This window comes from Bactrocera tryoni, unplaced genomic scaffold (genome assembly GCF_016617805.1).
Source record: "Bactrocera tryoni isolate S06 unplaced genomic scaffold, CSIRO_BtryS06_freeze2 scaffold_25, whole genome shotgun sequence".
Classification (NCBI taxonomy): Eukaryota; Metazoa; Arthropoda; class Insecta; order Diptera; family Tephritidae; genus Bactrocera; species Bactrocera tryoni.
In genome coordinates, this window is record NW_024395977.1 from 15,279,520 (window position 1) to 15,301,991 (window position 22,472).

Consider the following 22,472-nt stretch of genomic DNA (forward strand, 5'->3'; position numbering starts at 1 on the left):
CAGCCAGATCAGTATCACCAAGGTTGTTGCGAGCCGATGTTGCTGCTGCACGAACTGGAAGATTAGTATCAGCTTTTTCAGCTGAGAAGTCTGCGGTTTTTTTTCTTTTTCCGAAATCTGATTTGGCGCTGAATGGCAGACGTGAACGTCCAACAGTGGTAGGTGGTGCTTTTTTAGAAATGTCATATAACACAAAATTTGTTTCAGTATTAAGCCACGCTTCATTTTGTTTTTTAAAGGTATTCATGTTTCTGTGAGATTTTTCCCACTTTGTTGCCAATTTTACACAAAAAAATGTAATATTTCTCAATTTCATCCGAAAGTATATTAACTTCAATTTTGCCAACTACATATTTTAAAACAGCATCAAAATTTCCTTTTTTTGTGCATTCTTTTCGCCATGTATCAAACTAATCAGCTTTTTTATGCAGAGGTTTCCTAAACAAAAATAGATAATACTCGTTAAACGCAAAGGATAGCAGTTTAAACAAAATGCAAATAACTCATTATTTATTACTTTATTTATATTATCAATTTGAAAGGGGTCAAAGGGGGTCAAAATTTTTAAAGGCTTACAGAAGTCAAAGTTTTAGATAAATTCTACAGTTTTAAGGTTATGTAGACTAATGAACTATTATCAGGTATAGCGACATACTATGTACATTAGGGTGATTCAAAAAAAAATTTTATTTTTTTTTCAATTGGTACTCGCAAAAATAGGTTCCTAGACACCTCTAAGAAAGCCTCTCCAAATATGAGTTTTCAATTGCAACGGGAAGGTCCTCCGCCTAACGGTTTTCTATTTTTTCTTATTATCAGATAGAAAAATTTATATCTCGCTTCCAACTACTTGCAAAAATATCGTGTTAATTAGGTTTTGTAGGAAATTGAATGCTCTAAAATATGGTCTCTTATGATTTTTTCGTAAAACCAACCGTTTAAAAGATATTAACGGTTGAAATTTGATTATTTTTGGGAAAATTTTTTATTTCTTAAGAGTTTTATAACTCAATGAAAAAAAATTATTACGAATAGATTTTTGGAGAGGCTTTCTTAGAGGTGTCTAGGAACCCATTTTTCAGAGTACCAAACGAAAAAAAAAATTTTTTTTTTGATCCACCTTAATATGCATTGATGTTTGACGATGAATATCTCGTAAACGCTTAACTTAATCGAAATATCATAGTAGACCATTTTTATAGAGCAGTAAATTTCCTACAAAACTATGTGTTTCATCATTCATAATAATTTTTTTTTTTCATTGAGTTATAAAATTAATAAGAAATAAAGAATTTTTCCAAAAATAGTCAAATTTCAACCGTTAATATCTCTTAAACGGTTGGGTTTACGAAAAAATCATAAGAGACCATATTTTAGAGCATTCAATTTCCTACAAACCTAATTAACAAGATATTTTTTCAAGTAGTTGGAAGCAGAGATATAAATTTTTCTATCTGATAATAAGAAAAAATAGAAAACCGTTAGGCGGAGGACCTTCCCGTTACAATTAAAAACTCATATTTGGAGAGGCTTTCTTAGAGGTGTCTAGGAACCTATTTTTGCGAGTACCAATTGAAAAAAAAAAAAAAAAATTTTTGAATCACCCTAATGTACATATAGGCCAATGTTAATTAATTACATATTTTCTTACTTATAGCTTTATTTTCCATTTTCCACTAAAGAATTATTATGAACACAATTCGATAAACACACTCTTAAAGATGACCAACCACTACTGAACTTGCAATCACATTTGTTGAAAGACTTGCATCGATTGACTTTGACGCACACGTGTGTAACGGTACTCTATATTTAGCACAAACAAAAATCACGCGTCTTTGTTTTGGAGTATTGCCAATTAAAAAACAACATCAACAAAAGTAAAACTGCACTTTGATTCTTATCACTTTTGCACAGAAAAAACGCTCATTTGACCTAATGTGCGTTGGTCCAAAGAATATTTTAATACATTAGGAAGACCTCTTGCTTTATTGATATCATTAGGTATTGTAGTATTTATGTCCTTATTACCTAAATTTAGTGTGGTATCAATGAGTTGGTCTTGTTTCTTAAGCGTATAAAGAACTTTTTCATTATGACTAACAACTTTCAATACTTCAAAGAGGAAAGTTTTTCCGGTGCCTGCTCCACGTGTTACGAAAATTTTCTCCCATTTAATATCACCTTTAAGTTGATTTTTAATTCTCCCTGTAATCACAGTAAAAAATTGCTTTTGATCAATATTCATAGCCCGCTGAGCTCTTTGAAATTGATCATTTCTCACTTCAGTGTCCGCTAATTCTTTTTCTCTAACTTCAGGATGTATAATCTCTGGCTGTAATAAATGCATGTACTTGATTGAATGCATTTTCAAGCCCTCGAAATTGGGGTATGTGGCTACTCATTTCCTTTGAACGATTCTCTTGACGTAAAAAGTCCTCTTTTGCACTATCGAAACCTTCAAATAATTCAGTTTCCGAACGATAAGGTATATATTGAAAGAGTAAGCTATAGAAAAAGTTTTCTGGATATTATGCGGGAACTGCGGGAACCTTTCTCGCAACTATTTTGCTCTTATCTGTTAGCGTAATGAGCGGCTTACGTATGTTTCGATATTCTTCATAGGCATCATGATCAACACCTTCATCAGCTTCACTTACTTTTTCGGATAGAATGGTTCAAACAATATTGCAAACTCTGAAAGGCTCATGTTGATAAAATCGTAGTCGGGAGATTGTAACGAACGTTTTTGATATCTTTTAAATATATTACTGTAATAACTAGTTACGTGTTCGCTTCTGCAAGATTGCAATACTCTGTGGCGCGGTTCTGGTTTTCTTGTTTTAAAAAAATGCAGAGTCTAGAACTGTCTCGTAGGGAGATACGACAAAGTCTATGTGCACATTCTGCAGCTGATACTTGTCGTTCATGAAGAACATTCATACATATTTTGCACTGTTTGCGTGAAATATCATTTTCTTCGCGTTGAGTTTGTGTTGCCTGCTAAATTTTAGAATCTGTTCCTTCAGGTTCTGCTTTCGGTAGGTACTTTGCCATATAGTACGCTATCGCTTCGTTTGATCGGCATGGCTGAATATCTATGTTGACTGCCCACAGACTTAATAACTCTGGGTGGTAATTATTTACCCAAGCAACTTTCTTTCCAAGTTTAAGTAAACAAATTCTACCTATTGTCGAATGCGACTAAATTATCTTTGATAGCGTTGAAATTTTGCACCAGTAGGTATTTATTATCTTCAATAGGATAGGCCATTAAATTTCGCTCCGTTTAAAATTTTATTTCGCTGTTGATTTAACACTTGAGAAACCTTCGAAAAAAAGTCGGAAGCAACTGAAGTCGCGATAATCGTTAAATGCTTATACAGGGTTTGTCGGCAAAGTAATAGGTCGATAAAAAAAAAATTTATTGAATCAATCGTTACAATTCTTTAAAAACTTTCAAAATAGACCACTTCTACGTCGATGCAGCGCTACTAGCGTGATTTCTAAGCATTGAAGGCATTCTCCGGAATAGCCTTTAAACCCGAGGTGCATGCTGCTTGGATCCCCTCTGTCGTCTCAAAATGCGAGGGCTCCGGGGGGTGTTACTCGGAATATTGCCTCTTAGTATCTGGATCATACTCAATGATTCATGACTCGTCACCTGTGAATACGTTATTCAAAGATTGGTGGTCACTTTCACACCTGTTCAAATTTTCTTTGCACACTTTCATTCCCCACAATCAGTGAGCACACTTTGCGCGTGTTCAAGTGCTCCGTCACAATGTCTTGAATCACAGATTTTAATAAATTTACCATAAACATTCGACATCTGTCGAACACTTAGTCAACGATCTGAGTTCAAAAATTTTGACAAACGAGTCACATTGTCTGTGTTTGTCGAAGTCGTAGCTCTCCCAGCATGGTCTTCCTCAGCGATCTCTCTTCCAAAATGACCTGGTGCCACCGAAACACACCACTTCTTGCTAAAGCAACATTTGGCTAAGTCCAGTGGCGGATTTGCAGTCCTAGCCGCTCTAGGCCCCAGGCCATGTGCCGTCCCTTTCTCAGCACCAATCATTATAGACTAAAGACGTAATTCATGAATTTACTTTATTCCCACTTTTAATTGATTCAGAAAATTGTTTAACTAAAAGCTGGCGGATTAAGCTAGTTTAAAAAATTTTCCGAGATTTCAGGGAAGATTGGACATTTAAATAAAACATTTAAAAATGGTTTTAGGTTTTGTTTTTAATAAAATAAATGTTTTACTCGCACAATGTGTTACAAAACTCGTCTGCATTTAAGCGCAGCAAAACCATTAATCAAATCTTCGCAATCCAATTTGCTTAAAAAATCAGCTTCTATGTTAAGCAAAGCAAGATCGTTAAACCTCTGCTCCATCATTGTTGTGCGTAAATATTTTTTCACTCTCCGCAAACAAGAAAACGATCTTTCTCCAACAAGATAGTGGTCCGAGTCGATGTTAGGACCTCGGAGCGCACGCACATCTAAAACACTGGAGACGTGTCTTCCATCTATCACAACATGATCGATCTGGTTGGTAGTTTTTCGATCCGGAGACAGCCAGGTAGCTTGATGAATCTTCTTATGCTGGAATCTAGTACTACAGATAACAATATTTCGGGCCCCGACGAAGTCAATCAGCCTCAACCTATTAGGGGATGTTTCGTCGTGGAGGCTGAATTTACCGACCGTAGTGCCAAATATACCTTCTTTGCCCACCCTGGCGTTAAAGTCGCCAAGCACGATTTTGACATCGTGGCGGGGACAGCTCTCATAAGCGCGCTCCAAGCGCTCATAGAAGGCATCTTTGGTCACATCGTCCTTCTCTTCCGTCGGGGCGTGGGCGCAAATCAGCGATATGTTGAAGAACCTCGCTTTGATGCGGATTGTGGCTAGACGTTCATTCACCGGAGTGAATGATAGTACTCGGCAACGGAGTCTCTCTCCCACCACGAATCCAACACCAAACTTGCGCTCCTTTATATGGCCACTGTAGTAAATGTCACAAGGACCTACTCATCTCTGTCCTTGTCCCATCCATCGCATTTCGTGGACGGCGGTGATGTCAGCCTTTATTTTTGTGAGGACATCAACCAGCTGGGCAGCGGCACCTTCCCAATTAAGGGTCCGGACATTCCAGGTGCATGCCCTCAAATCGTAGTCCTTATTCCGTTTGCCATGGTCGTCATCAAAAGGGGGGTCTCTCATTCGAGGCTGTGTTTTATTTTTCATTGGTATTGTTTTTTACGTGGCGGGTCCCAAGCCCAGCGCACAACCCTATGTAGGGAATGTTTCGCCTTCTCACATTAGCTCGCCTTCGAACGGATGTTCTTAGGCTACCCAGAGGATACTTGGTCAAAGACCGGAAGTAGTGAGCTGCTTGAGCCATGTGTAAAAGAATCGTTTCTGGCCACTCCCAAGTGAATGGCGATCAGAGAACTTTCCTCACTTGCGTGAACTTCTACACATGACTCCATCCTCTCACATAGGAAATAGAACATATATAACTAGCAAACATTTATTAATGAGAGAAATAGCAGATAAAGTCAACACTGTAGACAAACTAGAAGAAATTCTCACACATACATACCCATATTGTAGAAACCTACAAACCGACAATGATATATATATATTCACATCGATAACTTGTACCCTGCCAACCATGAGCGGGTAAAAAACCAGTGAATCAGTAGGTAGTTAAGTGGGTAAACATGTGGGTAGATTGAAGATTCTACCCAGTTTTCCCCTCACACGTACGTGTCATATGAAAAAGTATATCTGTCTTGCTCTAATATCCCCAACCGATGGCTGATGCAGGGTTGCATTTTTTGATTCCTTCTTTAAAAATTTCTTGAAATTTCAAACAAAACTGTATAATTTTAAACATTTTTATTTTATTTTAATTTTTATCTTCTAATATATAAAATTCTCGTGTCACGGTGTACGTTATTGAACTCCTCTGAAATTGCTTGACCGATTTTCGTGAATCTTAGCGTGCATATCGGCTAGGGTGGAGAATCGGACAACATCTATTTCTCATCCTCCTAAATGTTAAGGGAAATTGGAAATTGGAAAATTCCCAAAAAGTAACATTTTTCCATACAAATTTTTTTTTCAATTTTTGATTGTTTTGTTTTTCAATATTTTTATTTGTCAAATATTTGAATCATTCAATTTCGGTCGCATGCTTTTTTATTCCGGCTATTCAAAAGAAAAATTATTGAAAATTATTCAGTGAAAACTTTATGTTTCACATAAAGTGATCAATTACAGATTGAAATTTCTTACGAAGCCACGAAGAGGTCGCGCTAATATCGGTCGGCGCTCTTTTTGCCATCAACGTATGGCAGCCCAAGACACATGAACGACTACTCCCAGGATGCGATGACATACATGTGGAATTATGGAACGCGGTCAATCATCAAGCGATCGTCACGATGTCACAGCACGACTTTTCAAACAACAGCAGCGATGTTTGATGGACTTTTATCTTGAAGCAACATATGGTACATACATATATGGTGCTGTTAGATGTTGAATGTATTCTGTAGAGTAGGAAAAAAAAATGTTTGCCGCACGCACACATTCTTCTTTGGATGGTGGATGGTGGTTACACCAGATCAAACTGATGAACTCATTTCTGCGGAAATTCCTGATGCAGAGAAAGATACAGAAGCAGAATTATACGAAACCAATATGGTTCATGTACCTTACGGACATCACAATACCACTTCGGGTTGTATGTCTGACAATAAATGCACGAAACACTATAGAAGTGCTTTTGTTTCGGAAACTCAAACTTGAAATGATTGATATCCACTGTATAGGCGCCGCTCACCAGACGACAATGGCAGAACATTCAGCATGCAATTTAGAAGAATGAATATTGAAGTTGACAACACATGGATCGTATCATATTCGCCATTATTGTGTAATTCACATTCAAAACTCATATCAATGTTGAGTATTGCAGTTTGGTGTAATCGATAAAATACGTGTGTAAATACGTCACCAAAGGAAGCAACATGGCGGTTATTGGTCTTGAACGATACGATCGATACGTGAACTGCAATAAAGCGCTTTGTAGGATATTTACTTTCGCAATTCATGAACGTTTTCCGACTGTTGTGCGTCTCGCAGTTAATTTGGAGAGTGTATTTCAACCCAGAGAATACAGTACAGCCAGTGGAAACACCCCCATCAACAAAATTAACATTGACGAGTTTTTTCTCAACTTTCGTCAGTGACCCGTTTGCGAGAACCTTGCTCTATTCGGAAATACCTTGACATTACACCTGGAATGCATCGTCAAAGAAATAGTTGCGCAGAAAGCAATTCCAACCAGTAGATTAACATCCAGGTGTGTTATCAACTAATGCATTAGGACAAATTTACACAATCCACCCGATAAACGACGATTGTTTCTACCTTAGGTTGCTATTGATTAATGTACGCGGTTCAACTTTATTTGAGTCATTGCGTACTGTGAATGGTACGGTGTGTGCAAATTTTGGAGAAGTAAGCCAGCAATTACAATTTCTGGAACATGTTAATCACTGGAATGAAAATGAAGTACGCACACATTTCGCTATAAGCATTTAGACAAATCGGCCTTCAAATCCGATATCAATTCCATCAGCCGTTTATCAATTCACGAAAGATGAACTCATCACGAATGTTCGGACATTGGCCAAATTATCGGAACTACGATTTCTTAAGTGCACGCGCAATGTTAGCTGCCAAAAATACCGATGTTGTTGACTTAAACTGGAAGATTCAAAGTCAAATTCTGGGAGACTTGCGCTCATACAAATCGATCGATCGTCTTGACAATGAGGCGAAGCCGTGAATTATAAAGTGGAATTTCTAAGTGCTTTGGAGAGGCTTGGTATGCCACCGCATCATTTGCGTCTCAAAGTTGGATCTGTCGTTATTATGTTTCGCAATCTTCAAGCACCGAAACTGTGTAATGCAACCCGACTGATTGTAACGTAGCATCTTATAGAATGGGGCAGAATGCTTGACTCTACGAATTCCTCTGAGCTCCAACGATTTGCCATTTCAATTCAAACCTTTTCAGTTTTCAAAGAGTTCTACAATTTTCCATATCAGTTCCAACGCATTCCGTTTCAAGTGAAAATTGCATTTGAGATGAGAATCAATAGGACACAAGGATAGTCGCTAGAAGTGTGTGGCATAAATTTGGAAATGCTATGTTTTTAACAAGGACGGATATAAGTGGCGTGCTCACGAGTTGGAAAACCATCTGCTCTGTAGATTTACGCACAGAAACAGAAACCAAAAAATATTGTTTATCAAGCTTCGTTAAAATTGAAAATATTTGGAATAATCGAAAATAAAAGATTTTCAACACAATATAAATTCAACTTTCTTTTCATTTCAAAACACATCATTTCAGGCAGGACAACGGCTGCCGGGTCAGCTAGTATTTACATAAAAAGTATTATAATTTATATAAATAAAAATACATTCAATTTAAAAAAATAACTAATATCTGAAAAAGGATTTAATAAAGAAAAACATTATTGATACCTGCAAATAAAAGAGTGAAAAAAGATTATAAAAGACAAATTTCTGAAAAAAATATTGAAACAAAATAAAGGTTATTAATACCTGAAAAAAATAACAATGAAAAAATAATAATGAAAGATAATAATATCTGAAAGAAAAGATTAATATTATCTGAAAAAAAAAAATATATTAAATACAAATAGAATTTACTATGAAAGCAAAGATTAACTAAATAAAAATAGTGATAAAATCTGAAAAGAAGGAATAATTAAATAAAAATAATAATAACATCTGAAAGAAAAGATAAATATTATTTGATCATTTAAAATATAAAACAAGCATTTGTTTTCACATATTACATTATATTGGATCGTCCAGGCCGCCTTAAACGCATAAAATACATACATATGTACATATGTAACTATGTAACTATTTTTGCGTATTATATTGACTGCGCAGTCCAATTTCAAAGTACACTCACTTTTTTCACATACTTTCTTAACAATTGATACTTGCTGCTTCTGCTATTTCCAATCCATTCTGATTTTCAATGCTATAAAAACAAATGAAGTAATTATTTGCAAATTATTTAAAAAGATCACGTAAATTTCATTTACTTACCTTCTTGTTGTACGAGCCTCCTTTACGATGGTACGATCACGAATGACATGCGTCTTTCAATCGTTTTTTTATTACCGTGGGATTCCCTTTTGGCACTATTGACAATTATGTTTTCTCCTTCGCACTCATTCAAATAAATCAAGAAATGAAACAAACTTTTTTTCCTCGCATTTAGGTAAACTAAAAATAACCCGAAAATGTACGTTGGTGTTAGTGCATAGAGAAAAAATGTGTAGTTATATTGAAATACTTGACACAAGTGGGTAGCCGTAGTTGGCAGGGTATGTCACTATACCGACGAATACATATAACACATAATCGTACGCCAACAGCTCATTTGACATCGAACGGTTCAGTTGAACCATTGTATAAACCTACAAGTAACAAAAGAATCAGCTGTTTCCCAAGAATTTTTCACAGCTGAGATCACCTGATCGAAATCTGCCTTTTTTAGGCACAGGGATGTAATCAAAAGAAATGTAGTAGATCAACTTTTTTGTGAAAAAGTATTTGTAACGGAAAACTTTAATGAAAACTTTCAAGAATATTTTTGAAACAAAAGGTTATTGGATATTTATTGCTCTTCCTCACCACCTCTGAGGTTACAATGTAGGCGCGCTACCGATCTGTTTTGGGTGTTCGGTTCACCAGGAGGCCTATTTTCACCCTTTTTATATATACAGTTTTAAATCAATCTACTTATTATAAAAAATATGACTAGACAAAAATAAATATATAAGGTCAAGTACAATTCATGAATATTAATTACATTAAAAATATAACATTGACAATATATGTCAAAACAATCAATTGGAAACTATTTAAACAAAAACTAAAATAAATATAAAAAATCGGGTACATAGGTTTTACACAAATATTATATAAATATTTTTTTATAAAATTGGAAACATTTAATAATATATTAATACAATAATTAATATTTTGGACAAAACTGATTAAATTTAATATTTAGGAATTTAAATAATCGAAAAATATTTGAATATTTTATAAAAATATTGTTAAAGTTATAAATTTTAAAACCTAACACGGCAACACGCTATAGCAGATTTGAGGCATTTTAACGTTTTAGTAGTAGAATATTTGGGGGCAACCCGTACCAAGTGACTAATTAGTAGCAGAATATTTGGGGGCAACCCGAACCAAGTGCCTAATTTGTAGTAGAATATTTAAGGGGCAACCCGTACCAAGTGCCTAATTTGTAGTAGATTTTTGCGTATGTGTTAGTGAAAAATGAAGGATTGGTTACTTGTAGGTTTATACAATGAGTTGAACGCTTGCATAGCACACTGATAGAAATCGCGGCAACCTTAGCTAAACAAAATAACACCGATCCAGTTACGGAATCAATATATTTAACGCAGCATACGAGTATAATAGGACAATACACTCGGTGACAAAACAAAAACCAGTGGAAGTATCTTTCAATAGGTAGAATTATCCGGAAATAAAACAATTGATTGAAAAAAACAGAGACAAAGATAGGGATAAGATTAGATTATCATAATAAAAAAAGAACACAAAAATGAACCAAACAAATAATTTACGCACTGTCAAAACGACGTAGAAAAACTGAACAAAAATATTTAAAATACATATGTAGTTATCGAAAACCGTGAGGACACAGTTTTAGTATTAAGAGGAGGAAGACAACATGTCCTATATAAAGATAATATTCGTAACACTCCTATTGAATTTAATAATAAACATAAAAGCATACAGGGTGAGCAATCTAAAAAATAATTTAAAAAAAATTATATTCACCGAAACTGACGACGCATACCTATATGAAGATACCGAATATTTATACCATTTATTTAATTTTACAACAATAATGGAAAAATATAAACAGAAAGAGTATAGATCATTTGGCAGGACACAAGAGGATAGAATCTCAAATTTAATTGAACAAACTATTTTACATTCAAAACAAAAGGGATCAATAAACATTTTAGGGACTATAATTCAATTTATAACTTGGACTCCCGATCATGACGATCCTATTGAAATAAAAACACATTTAAATGAAATAAGTCATTAACTCACATTTTGAACAATTAATCTCAAAGGTTGATCCTCAATCAATCTCAACAAGCCTGGTCATATCAGAAACTTTAAAGGAATTAGAAACCCTATTTGCAACTATAAATTCTGTAAAGTCAGGAAATTACTTGTCTAAATCTTTAAATTTAAATGATATAAAACAAATAATAAAAAACGAATGGTTAGATATTTCAGTTTTAAATGTAATGGAATACTCCACAATAAATGTAATTAGAGTTAAGGATACATATGTAATCATTTATAAATATCCTTTAATAACGCAAAAATGTTAATTTTTTAAAATAACACCGTTAAGCTATCTACATGTATACAAATATATAATAGACAAATATATAGCTCGCTGTAATGTAAATAATTATTCAAGAGTAAAAGAATGTAAACAATCACTAAATAATTTTATATGCTAAACCAACAAGGATAATGAATGTATTTCGAAATTAGTGCTAAAAGAAAAAGCAAATTGTAAAACTATTGAAGAAACAAATGCAAATATCACAATATTAGATTAAGGTAGTATAATATTTGATGGAAAATATGAAATTAATAACGAAACTATCTAAGGAGTAAATTTGATCCAGTACAATGACACCATTAAAATAAATGGACGAAAGTACACAAACATACAGGAGACAATAAAGCAGATAATCCAACATGAAGGCACCATAACAATTGATGAAGTAATCAACTTCAATGAAGAAACTAAATTTACGAATATCCGGAAGTAGCATAAACTACTCATTCCAATTGAAGATCACCCGATCCAAACTTTATGCTACACAATCACAACCTTTGGAATTATAGTCCTGATAATTTGGACACTACTCAAATTAATCAAACTACGACAAGTTACTCAAGAAAGAAAGAAACTACACGAACTTCAACAACTCACAGACAACTTAACATTATAAAAATGAGGGCATTTTTTTATAAGAGAGAGGAGAGTTAATACCAGTATTAGGCTGTTCTTACTTTGTATGGGAAAATTATTTTATTCGAAATTTTTGTCACGAAAGCTGAAAATAGTTGAGACTTGATAAGAAAATGAATCTACGAAAATTTCACGCTCTCGGACCACGCCTTATAGTGCCGATAGAAACTTCTATAATTAATTGCACGTCAGTCATACCCCAACGGTATCTTCGTTGAATTATGTATGATACATTACAAAAAATTATTTACATTTCACAAATTATTATTTTATATTGCTTCATTCGAGTTTATTTCGTCTCTTACTATATCAAATTATCAATGCATTGAATTAAGAAAACATTTTTTTGTTAAAATCAATTTCCAAAAACTATATTTCTCAATTGATGACAACTTACCGTTTCGTCTAGACGCCTTTTGCTAACACATACGTTATTGTTTTGGTATTGTTTGCACTATGATTCTTGGATGAGCAAGATAGTACCGTTACACCGTCTCGGCGTCAATGCTTTTTGGCGTTTCTCATTTTACGGTGAGCTCATTCTGTTTATATTTACAAGCAAGAAAGAGTGATTTGAAGTGAAATGGATTTAAGAAATAAAAATAAAATATTTTTGGTTGGTTCGATCAACTTGAGTATTCTGTTCTCGAAACTACCATCAAAGAAGCAAGAGCTACAGGTACTTTTTTTTAATATTCGTGTATTAAAGTTATCTGTGTGAGAAAGTGCAAATCTTGTAATTCGAGAAGTACTAATATTTTGGGAAAAGGCTCGTTTGCCCACTAAAGAAAAGCACCATTGCACTAAAAACAAATGCAAAAATTGTTTGACGAGTGGCGTTTTCTGCAGAAAAATAATAAAAAGTCCGGTGATTCTTACCGTGAAAAAGAAAAAGCTTTTGTTAAAAATTTGGACAATTTATTTGATTTTGCGCATGCAGATGTTATGACTCGTAAAGGTTGAAGAAGATAGGCTTTTTTTGGAAGGACAAAGACAGCAGTGTCGTGTTGGTTACCTTGGATCAGTCGATTTTAATTTATGTCACGCAGAGGAAAAAAGGCAAAAAAGAAGGCATGATGAAGAAGAACGTCGGGAGCGAAATATTGCTGAACAAAAAATTCAACCGAGAAAAATATCATTTAGCAGTATTTCTGATGTTTCAAACGAAGTGGATAGTGATCAAGCCGAAGCTATACCGTCACTGAAGAAATCGAGAGTAGTCAAGAGAGGCCAAAAATATTTTATAACGGCAAAATTAGTTTCTGTCCTAGATCGATGCCAAGTAAGTGTACGGAATGCAGTTTATATATTCCAAGCGGCTGCAGAAGCTCTTGGCCACAATGTTGATGACTTGGTTATAACTCAAACGTCAATTTATCATCAAAGAAAACACCTGCGCTCTGTGCAAGCTGAGCTGATTAGTAAAGAAAAGTTTCAATCATCACTTCCGCCATTCCTTGTTGTGCATTGGGATGGTAAGATGCTGCCATCATTAAGTCAGTACAAATTTGATTTTATTTACAAAGATTAGAGGCATGTATCTAAAAATAACATACATTTTATAATCAAGATGTCCATGATAAGAGTGCTGAGCGGTTGCCAATAGTTGTTTCAGGAATGGGCCATGACCAACTTCTTGCCGTTTCAAACCTGCCAAATTCAAAGGGTAAAGAACAAGCAATAGCAATATATAATGCGTTGGAGGAGTGGAATGTATCGGAGAAAGTGCAGGCATTATGCTGTGACACTACAGCTTCAAACACTGGCCGATTGAGTGGTGCCTGTGTGCTCTTAGAGCAAATGCTTGATAGAGAGCTGCTTTATCTCCCTTGTCGACACCATATATTTGAGATAGTACTGAGAGGAGTGTTTGAAGCTAAACTTCCACACTTCACATCAAGCCCCGATATTCCGTTTTTTAAAGAATTTAAGAATTCTTGGTCAAAGCTTGACAGAGAAAAATATCAAATTGGTATGGAGGATGAACATTGCCGGGAAAGCATTAACGATGTAATCGATGACATTGCAGATTTTGCTGCACAACAATTAAAAACAAGTCTAGTTAGAGAAGACATCGAGAGCTTTTATAATTGACATTAATCTTCTTGGATATAAAAAGCGATACACGAATCCGACTTCGTCCTCCAGGAGCAATGCATCAAGCCAGATGGATGGCACGCTATTTACTGTTTAAAAATATTCCTGTTCCGAGCTCAATATCCTATGCAGGAAGAACAAAAAGCAGCACTAGCTGATGCCTGCATTTTCATAGTGCGATTTTATATTAAGATTTAGTTCAAATGCTCCGACGCTACTGCTGCTCCCGTTGTCGATTTAAATATAATAAAAAGTTTAAAATATTATGAAAGCATTGATTTTACAACCAGCGATGCTGCACTGCGAAAATTGTCTAACCATTTATGGTATTTGACAGAGGAAGCAGCCGCTTTAGCCTTTTTTGATGACAGACTACCAGTAGAAACAAAAGTCAAAATGGTCAGTGCTCTTAAAAAACCCGGCAGATGCGATGGATGCAAAAAACTTATTCTAAGTTCACAAGACATGGGACAATTGTTAGGTATATATGATAATATTTTATTTTAAATTATTGTCTTACAGACGAGACCATGGAGCATTTCATATCTTCCAACAGCCTCAAATTGTTTTCAAGGCTGCAGATAGATACCAGCTTCTTGGATTTCAACCCAGAAACATGGCAGACGCAGGCTTCATATATGGATGGCAAAAAAATAATAAACTCTCTAAAAGTAGTTGACGACACTGCAGAAAAAAACTAATGCAAGATTACCATGGATTGCTAACCAAAAATGAAAGTGATTGGGGTTATATTTTGCAATGCATACAAGAACATAGGAAAATGTATCAGAATTGTTCAAAACAAAGTCTTAAAAGTTGTAAATAATTATAATTTTGTGTAATGTATCATACATAATTCAGCGAATGTACCATTGGAGTATGAGTGACGTGCAATTAACAATACAATTTTCTATCGGCACTATAAGGCGTGGTCCGAGAGGCGTGAAATTTTCGTAGATTCATTTTCTTATCAAGTCTCAACTATTTTCAGCTTTCGTGATAAAAATTTCGAATAAAAATTTTTAACGAACAGGCTAACCAGTATCAATGACACTTATACACAAATATATGAGAAACGCTGATAAAACCAGTTCTGCCCTAATCAAATAAACAAGAGTATCAAACACAAGATTTTGAACTCATACCACACCATACCCGAATGCGAGACAAGCATAGGCCACATGATAAGCAATTGTTTACAACAAATAATATTAATTTTAGACCTAAGCCACAAAACGAGATATGTTACCAGCTTAGCGAATAATATATAACCCATAGCATAATACGAAAACATGTTCATTAAGTATGTGAATTTCTAAGAATAAAGATTATATTCTGCAAAAGAAAAAATATATTTTTCAACCATTCATAAGTTTATGAATTAACTCACATTCTCCAAAGTACAGTCGCGGCGGAAAAAAATCAGTCCTGTTACTTTTCGGACAAACCCTATACGCCATATGAAACAGTTTTGGAAAATGATGTTTAGAATCTGTACAAATATTCAAGGAATTTTCATTTAACCAACCAACTGATGTCTTTAGGTAGACTGATAAGTCATCGGAAGCGCTTTCCTCGCTTCTATTGGGTTTCCATTTTGTGTGCACTAATTTGTGGTGGTCAGTCCAAAGGCTGAAATATTCTAAAGTCCCGACCGATTTATATGAATTGGATTTGATATGGTTTTCGCTACCACTAATACATATTTATAAGATCCTTAATTTTTTAGATGGCATTTGTGCAAGCTAACGGATCGTGGAAACGTGTTCCAATATCGTGGAAATAGCTAAACCTGTAATATTTTCAATAACACCCATTAATTTGTTAATTTCTTTCAGAGTGGAATTTTGTACCTCCAATACAACCGGTTCATCAAACACAAGAGCTTTGATTTTTGAAACCATGCAATGCACTAAGAGAATCACTTTACTACTTGTGCAGTATTTTTCCCCTGTTATTTTTTTGTCGCGGCTTCAAGAGGATGTAAAATGTTAAGCAGTTATGACGCAATATTAAGTTCCATGCCCATTAGCTATTGGTGCAGTATTTTTCCCCTGATATATTTTTTTGTTGCGGGTTCAAGAGGATGTGAAATGTTTAGCAGTTATGACGCAATATTAAGTTCCATGCCCATTAGCTATTTGGATTATATTTCGGGATGTCCTAAACTCTTTCGCGTACCACTTCTTTCGGTATTGGGGGCTTTCGGCCGTGCTTTAAAAAGGTTATCAACTTTTTTAATCATTTCGATCCTTTGGCAAAATATGTATATAAGGTAACACTAATATTCATCAATAAAGAACTCTTTTGGGAGTTGTGTAAACAGTTAAATGCTAATTAAAGCAAATCAAAAGAGAAGCCGATCACCTCAATCCAACCATATCCATTTTAATCCTGAAGCGGACTAAAGGGGACTCCGTTGCTATACTCTCTTATTTAACTACTAATTTCTGTTATAAGCACCTCCAATGGAATGTTATCCTGCTATAAGGACACTATGTCGCTGTAAAAACTCTCCAGTTTATTTTTCTCTATTTGTAAATGGTCTGCCGGCACAATTCCGATTTCTTTGGCGCCGCGATTTGAAGGTACCGTTGGAAAGAGGAAGTCCTCCTGATTAAAAAATATACGGGGTTATAGGTACCGCAAACGCTTAGTTTACGAGATATTCAACCTTAAAGTTCAAAAATTCGCAAAATTCGAACATTTCAAGAAGCTATTTCACCACGTTAAACCCACTTTATTCACATTTTTCTTTTCAAATTAATTAAATTATACTATAGTCTTTTAAATAAATCCACATTTTACACTTTTTGCAGGTTTTTTATTTAAAAAATCTTTATTTTAAAAATTACTTTTTACACTCGTTTGAACCTCATTTGTTTACCAAAAATTCCGAAGAAATGGAGCGCTGCCATGTGATGACAAGGCAATTCGCTGAAATTCCTCTATTCATGCATATGGATATTTTCTTTTTTAAATTTATTAAGCAAATGAGTAATATTATATAACAATATTATATATACATATGTATAAGTAATATTATATAATAATGTTACGTAATAAAGTATAAGGTTACAGTAGAGTACGAAAACTCAAATTTTGTTTCAATATGTATGAGTGCATGATAACCGCAAAATATAACCACTTTATATCCAAAACTCATATTTTAAATACATATAATAATATATACTTATATCGTCACCTAAATTACAAACAAATGTATCATAAAAAATAAATGGAAATCGCTGACAGAAATAATAATCAATATTTATCATTTTTATAACGAAAACTTAAATTTTGTTTGAATATGAGTGCCTAATAACCAAAGAATATAACCACTTTCACCACTTTATAACTAAAAGTCAATATATATTTTTATTTTTAACGCAGAAAGGAGTACTACGCGAAAGTACTTCAGACACCCCGGGTATTCGCTTGGCCAGAGTTATTTTCTAGAGCGCGGCCGAAGGCCGCCAACGCAGAAAGGAGTACTACGCGATAGTACTTCAGTCACCCCGGGTATTCGCTCGGCCAGGGTTATTTTTTTAGAGCGCGGCCGAAGGCCCCCAACGCAGAAAGGAGTACTACGCGAAAGTACTTCAGTCACCCCGGGTATTCGCTCGGCCAGAGTTATTTTTTTAGAGCACGGCCGAAGGCCGCCAACGCAGAAAGGAGTACTACGCGATAGTACTTCAGTCACCCCGGGTATTCGCTCGGCCAGGGTTATTTTTTTAGAGCGCGGCCGAAGGCCTCCAACGCAGAAAGGAGTACTACGCGAAAGTACTTCAGTCACCTGGGGTATTCGCTTGACCAGAGTTATTTTTTTAAAGCGCGGCCGAAGGTCGCCTACGCAGAAAGGAGTTCTTCGCGAAAGTACTTCCGTCACATAAATTACGTATTACACATATACATAGTATGTAGAAAGTATTTTTTTTATAGTTAATAAAGAAAAAAGAATCACGCGATAAAACAAACAAAGAAAAATTGTTAAAAATCCTACATATTTACTGTTTAAGATGTGGCAAGGCTCGTTTTCCTCATAATTGTAAACATTCTAACCTTTTCAACGATGAGTGTGCTAAGTGATTTTTAAATTAATAAATTTAGGTAAAATATAGCAAAATAAAAGTGAAATGTAAGCTTATTTCAAAGCTTAGAGTGTGTATTTAAATATAATACAAAGTAAAAAATATGAAAAAATTATGTGAAACATAGAGAAATAACATGTTTTCTTAGTGCAAATTTTTGAACTTTTAATCATGAATGTTTTAAAAAATATTATTAAATATTATACATACCCCATTTATACGGAAATTCGGTTTTTTTACCCCTCCGCCAAAGTAATCGGAATCGTGCCGGTCTGCCAATCCTAGCGCAATCCTATATATTTATTAGCCTGTTCGTTAAAAATTTGTATTCGAAATTTTTATCACGAAAGCTGAAAATAGTTGAGACTTGATAAGAAAATGAATCTACGAAAATTTCACGCCTCTCGGACCACGCCTTATAGTACCGATAGAAAATTGTATTGTTAATTGCACGTCACTCATACCCCAATGGTACATTCGCTGAATTATGTATGATACATTACACAAAATTATAATTATTTACAACTTTTAAAACATTGTTTAGAACAATTCTGATACATTTTCCTATGTTCTTGTATGCATTGCAAAATATAACCCCAATCACTTTCATTTTTGGTTAGCAATCCATGGTAATCTTGCATTAGTTTTACGGCTGCAGCCTTGAAAACAATTTGAGACTGTTGGAAGTAATGAAATGATCCATGGTCTCGTCTGTAAGACAATAATTTAAGAATAAAATATTATCATATATACCTAACAATTGTCGCATGTCTTGTGAACTTAGAATAAGTTTTTTACATCCATCGCATCTGCCGGGTTTTTTAAGAGCACTGACCATTTTGTCTTTTGTCGCTACTGATAGTCTATCATCAAAAAAGGCTAAAGCGGCTGCTTCCTCTGTCAAATACCATAAATGGTTAGACAATTTTCGCAGTGCAGCATCGCTGGTTGTAAAATCAATGCTTTCATAATATTTTAAACTTTTTATTATATTTAAATCGACAACGGGAGCAGCAGTAGCGTCGGAGCATTTGAACTAAATCTTAATATAAAATCGCACTATGAAAATGCAGGCATCAGCTAGTGCTGCTTTTGTTCTTCCTGCATAGGATATTGAGCTCGGAACAGGAATATTTTTAAACAGTAAATAGCGTGCCATCCATCTGGCTTGATGCATTGCTCCTGGAGGACGAAGTCGGATTCGTGTATCGCTTTTTATATCCAAGAAGATTAATGTCAATTATAAAAGCTCTCGATGTCTTCTCTAACTAGACTTGTTTTTAATTGTTGTGCAGCAAAATCTGCAATGTCATCGATTACATCGTTAATGCTTTCCCGGCAATGTTCATCCTCCATACCAATTTGATATTTTTCTCTGTCAAGCTTTGACCAAGAATTCTTAAATTCTTTAAAAAACGGAATATCGGGGCTTGATGTGAAGTGTGGAAGTTTAGCTTCAAACACTCCTCTCAGTACTATCTCAAATATATGGTGTCGACAAGGGAGATAAAGCAGCTCTCTATCAAGCATTTGCTCTAAGAGCACACAGGCACCACTCAATCGGCCAGTGTTTGAAGCTGTAGTGTCTCACAGCATAATGCCTGCACTTTCTCCGATACATTCCACTCCTCCAACGCATTATATATTGCTATTGCTTGTTCTTTACCCTTTGAATTTGGCAGGTTTGAAACGGCAAGAAGTTGGTCATGGCCCATTCCTGAAACAACTATTGGCAACCGCTCAGCACTCTTATCATGGACATCTTGATTATAAAATGTATGTTATTTTTAGATACCTGCCTCTAATCTTTGTAAATAAAATCAAATTTGTACTGACTTAATGATGGCAGCATCTTACCATCCCAATGCACAACAAGGAATGGCGGAAGTGATGATTGAAACTTTTCTTTAATCAGCTCAGCTTGCACAGAGCGCAGGTGTTTTCTTTGATGATAAATTGACGTTTGAGTTATAACCAAGTCATCAACATTGTGGCCAAGAGCTTCTGCAGCCGCTTGGAATATATAAACTGCATTCCGTACACTTACTTGGCATCGATCTAGGACAGAAACTAATTTTGCCGTTATAAAATATTTTTGGCCTCTCTTGACTACTCTCGATTTCTTCAGTGACGGTATAGCTTCGGCTTGATCACTATCCACTTCGTTTGAAACATCAGAAATACTGCTAAATGATATTTTTCTCGGTTGAATTTTTTGTTCAGCAATATTTCGCTCCCGACGTTCTTCTTCATCATGCCTTCTTTTTTGCCTTTTTTCCTCTGCGTGACATAAATTAAAATCGACTGATCCAAGGTAACCAACACGACACTGCTGTCTTTGTCCTTCCAAAAAGCCTATCTTCTTCAACCTTTACGAGTCATAACATCTGCATGCGCAAAATCAAATAAATTGTCCAAATTTTTAACAAAGCTTTTTCTTTTCACGGTAAGAATCACCGGACTTTTTATTATTTTTCTGCAGAAAACGCCACTCGTCAAACAATTTTTGCATTTGTTTTAGTGCAATGGTGCTTTTCTTTAGTGGGCAAACGAGCCTTTTCCCAAAATATTAGTACTTCTCGAATTACAAGATTTGCACTTTCTCACACAGATAACTTTAATACACGAATATTAAAAAAAAGTACCTGTAGCTCTTGCTTCTTTGATGGTAGTTTCGAGAACAGAATACTCAAGTTGATCGAACCAACCAAAAATATTTTATTTTTATTTCTTAAATCCATTTCACTTCAAATCACTCTTTCTTGCTTGTAAATATAAACAGAATGAGCTCACCGTAAAATGAGAAACGCCAAAAAGCATTGACGCCGAGACGGTGTAACGGTACTATCTTGCTCATCCAAGAATCATAGTGCAAACAATACCAAAACAATAACGTAAGTGTTAGCAAAAGGCGTCTAGACGAAACGGTAAGTTGTCATCAATTGAGAAATATAGTTTTTGGAAATTGATTTTAACAAAAAAAATGTTTTCTTAATTCAATGCATTGATAACTTGATATAGTAAGAGACGAAATAAACTCGAATGAAGCAATATAAAATAATAATTTGTGAAATGTAAATAATTTTTTGTAATGTATCATACATAATTCAACGAAGATACCATTGGGGTATGACTGACGTGCAATTAATAATAGAATTTTCTATCGGCACTGTAAGGCGTGGTCCGAGAAGCATGAAATTTTCGTAGATTCATTTTCTTATCAAGTCTCAACTATTTTCAGCTTTCGTGACAAAAATTTCGAATAAAGTAACTTTCCCATACAAAGTAAGAACAGCCTAATATTTATATATTAAGTGACACTTACTGGGCTATAAGCTACCTGTCTTATGGGCTTAATCATAAAGTGCACGCAGTTATAGAAGTAATGTAACGTTGTAAACTTTGTTATTCTCTTACAAATACTTAAAAAAAAAACTTTGTAAATTGTCTTTCTTCCAAAAGCCGATGCATTCAATTACTCTTTAGAAAACGTAATAAATAGCACGGTAGAGGAGGAGTAAGGTCACTATCAGCTGATGTTATGTAAACAAAGGCACAGCTGAGTGGTGCCACTGTAGAAACGCCAAGAGGAGTCCAGGGTAGAGTTTCTGTTGGAATCCAAGATGGCCGACTTTTAACCGGAAGATGGTTGCAATGTGTAATTTTCTTAAAATTTATGGAAAAGTTGTCCCAAAAATATTGGTTAAATATATAACTTTAATATATTTTCAAAAAAAAAATCGTTTTATTTTAACATATATTCTTAAAGATGAGAACAATATGAGCAAATACATGAAAAATTAAGTTTTTTATTTATGCCTCTTTTTAACTTACCACAAGTTAATAAATGTTCACCACAGAAAAATGTTAGGAACAAATAAGCAACCATGCCGAATAGTGGGGTCCAGATTATGCTCATTCACAGCCATATTTATATATTTTCCATCGTAACGAAGGTTTTTGTAAGATAATTTATTTGAGTTTATTTCATGGTACAATCCTTTACGATGGTTTATTTAATTATTTGAATCTGGAAGAAGTGTGCAGATTTCCCTTGGGACGATAAATAACAGATCGGTTGGGATTTTATTCCA

At 34.7% G+C, this 22,472-nt stretch overlaps 1 protein-coding gene and 2 pseudogenes across 2 annotated transcripts in view; 2 read left to right on the top strand and 1 right to left on the bottom strand.

Moving 5' to 3' along the window:
- Positions 1 to 22,472, top strand: part of LOC120780465 (nephrin-like) — a 791,640-nt gene that overhangs the window by 72,065 nt on the left and 697,103 nt on the right. The gene's annotated exons all lie outside the window — the stretch shown is intronic.
- Positions 14,684 to 15,113, top strand: LOC120780467 (annotated as a pseudogene).
- On the bottom strand, positions 18,880 to 19,216 carry LOC120780469 (annotated as a pseudogene).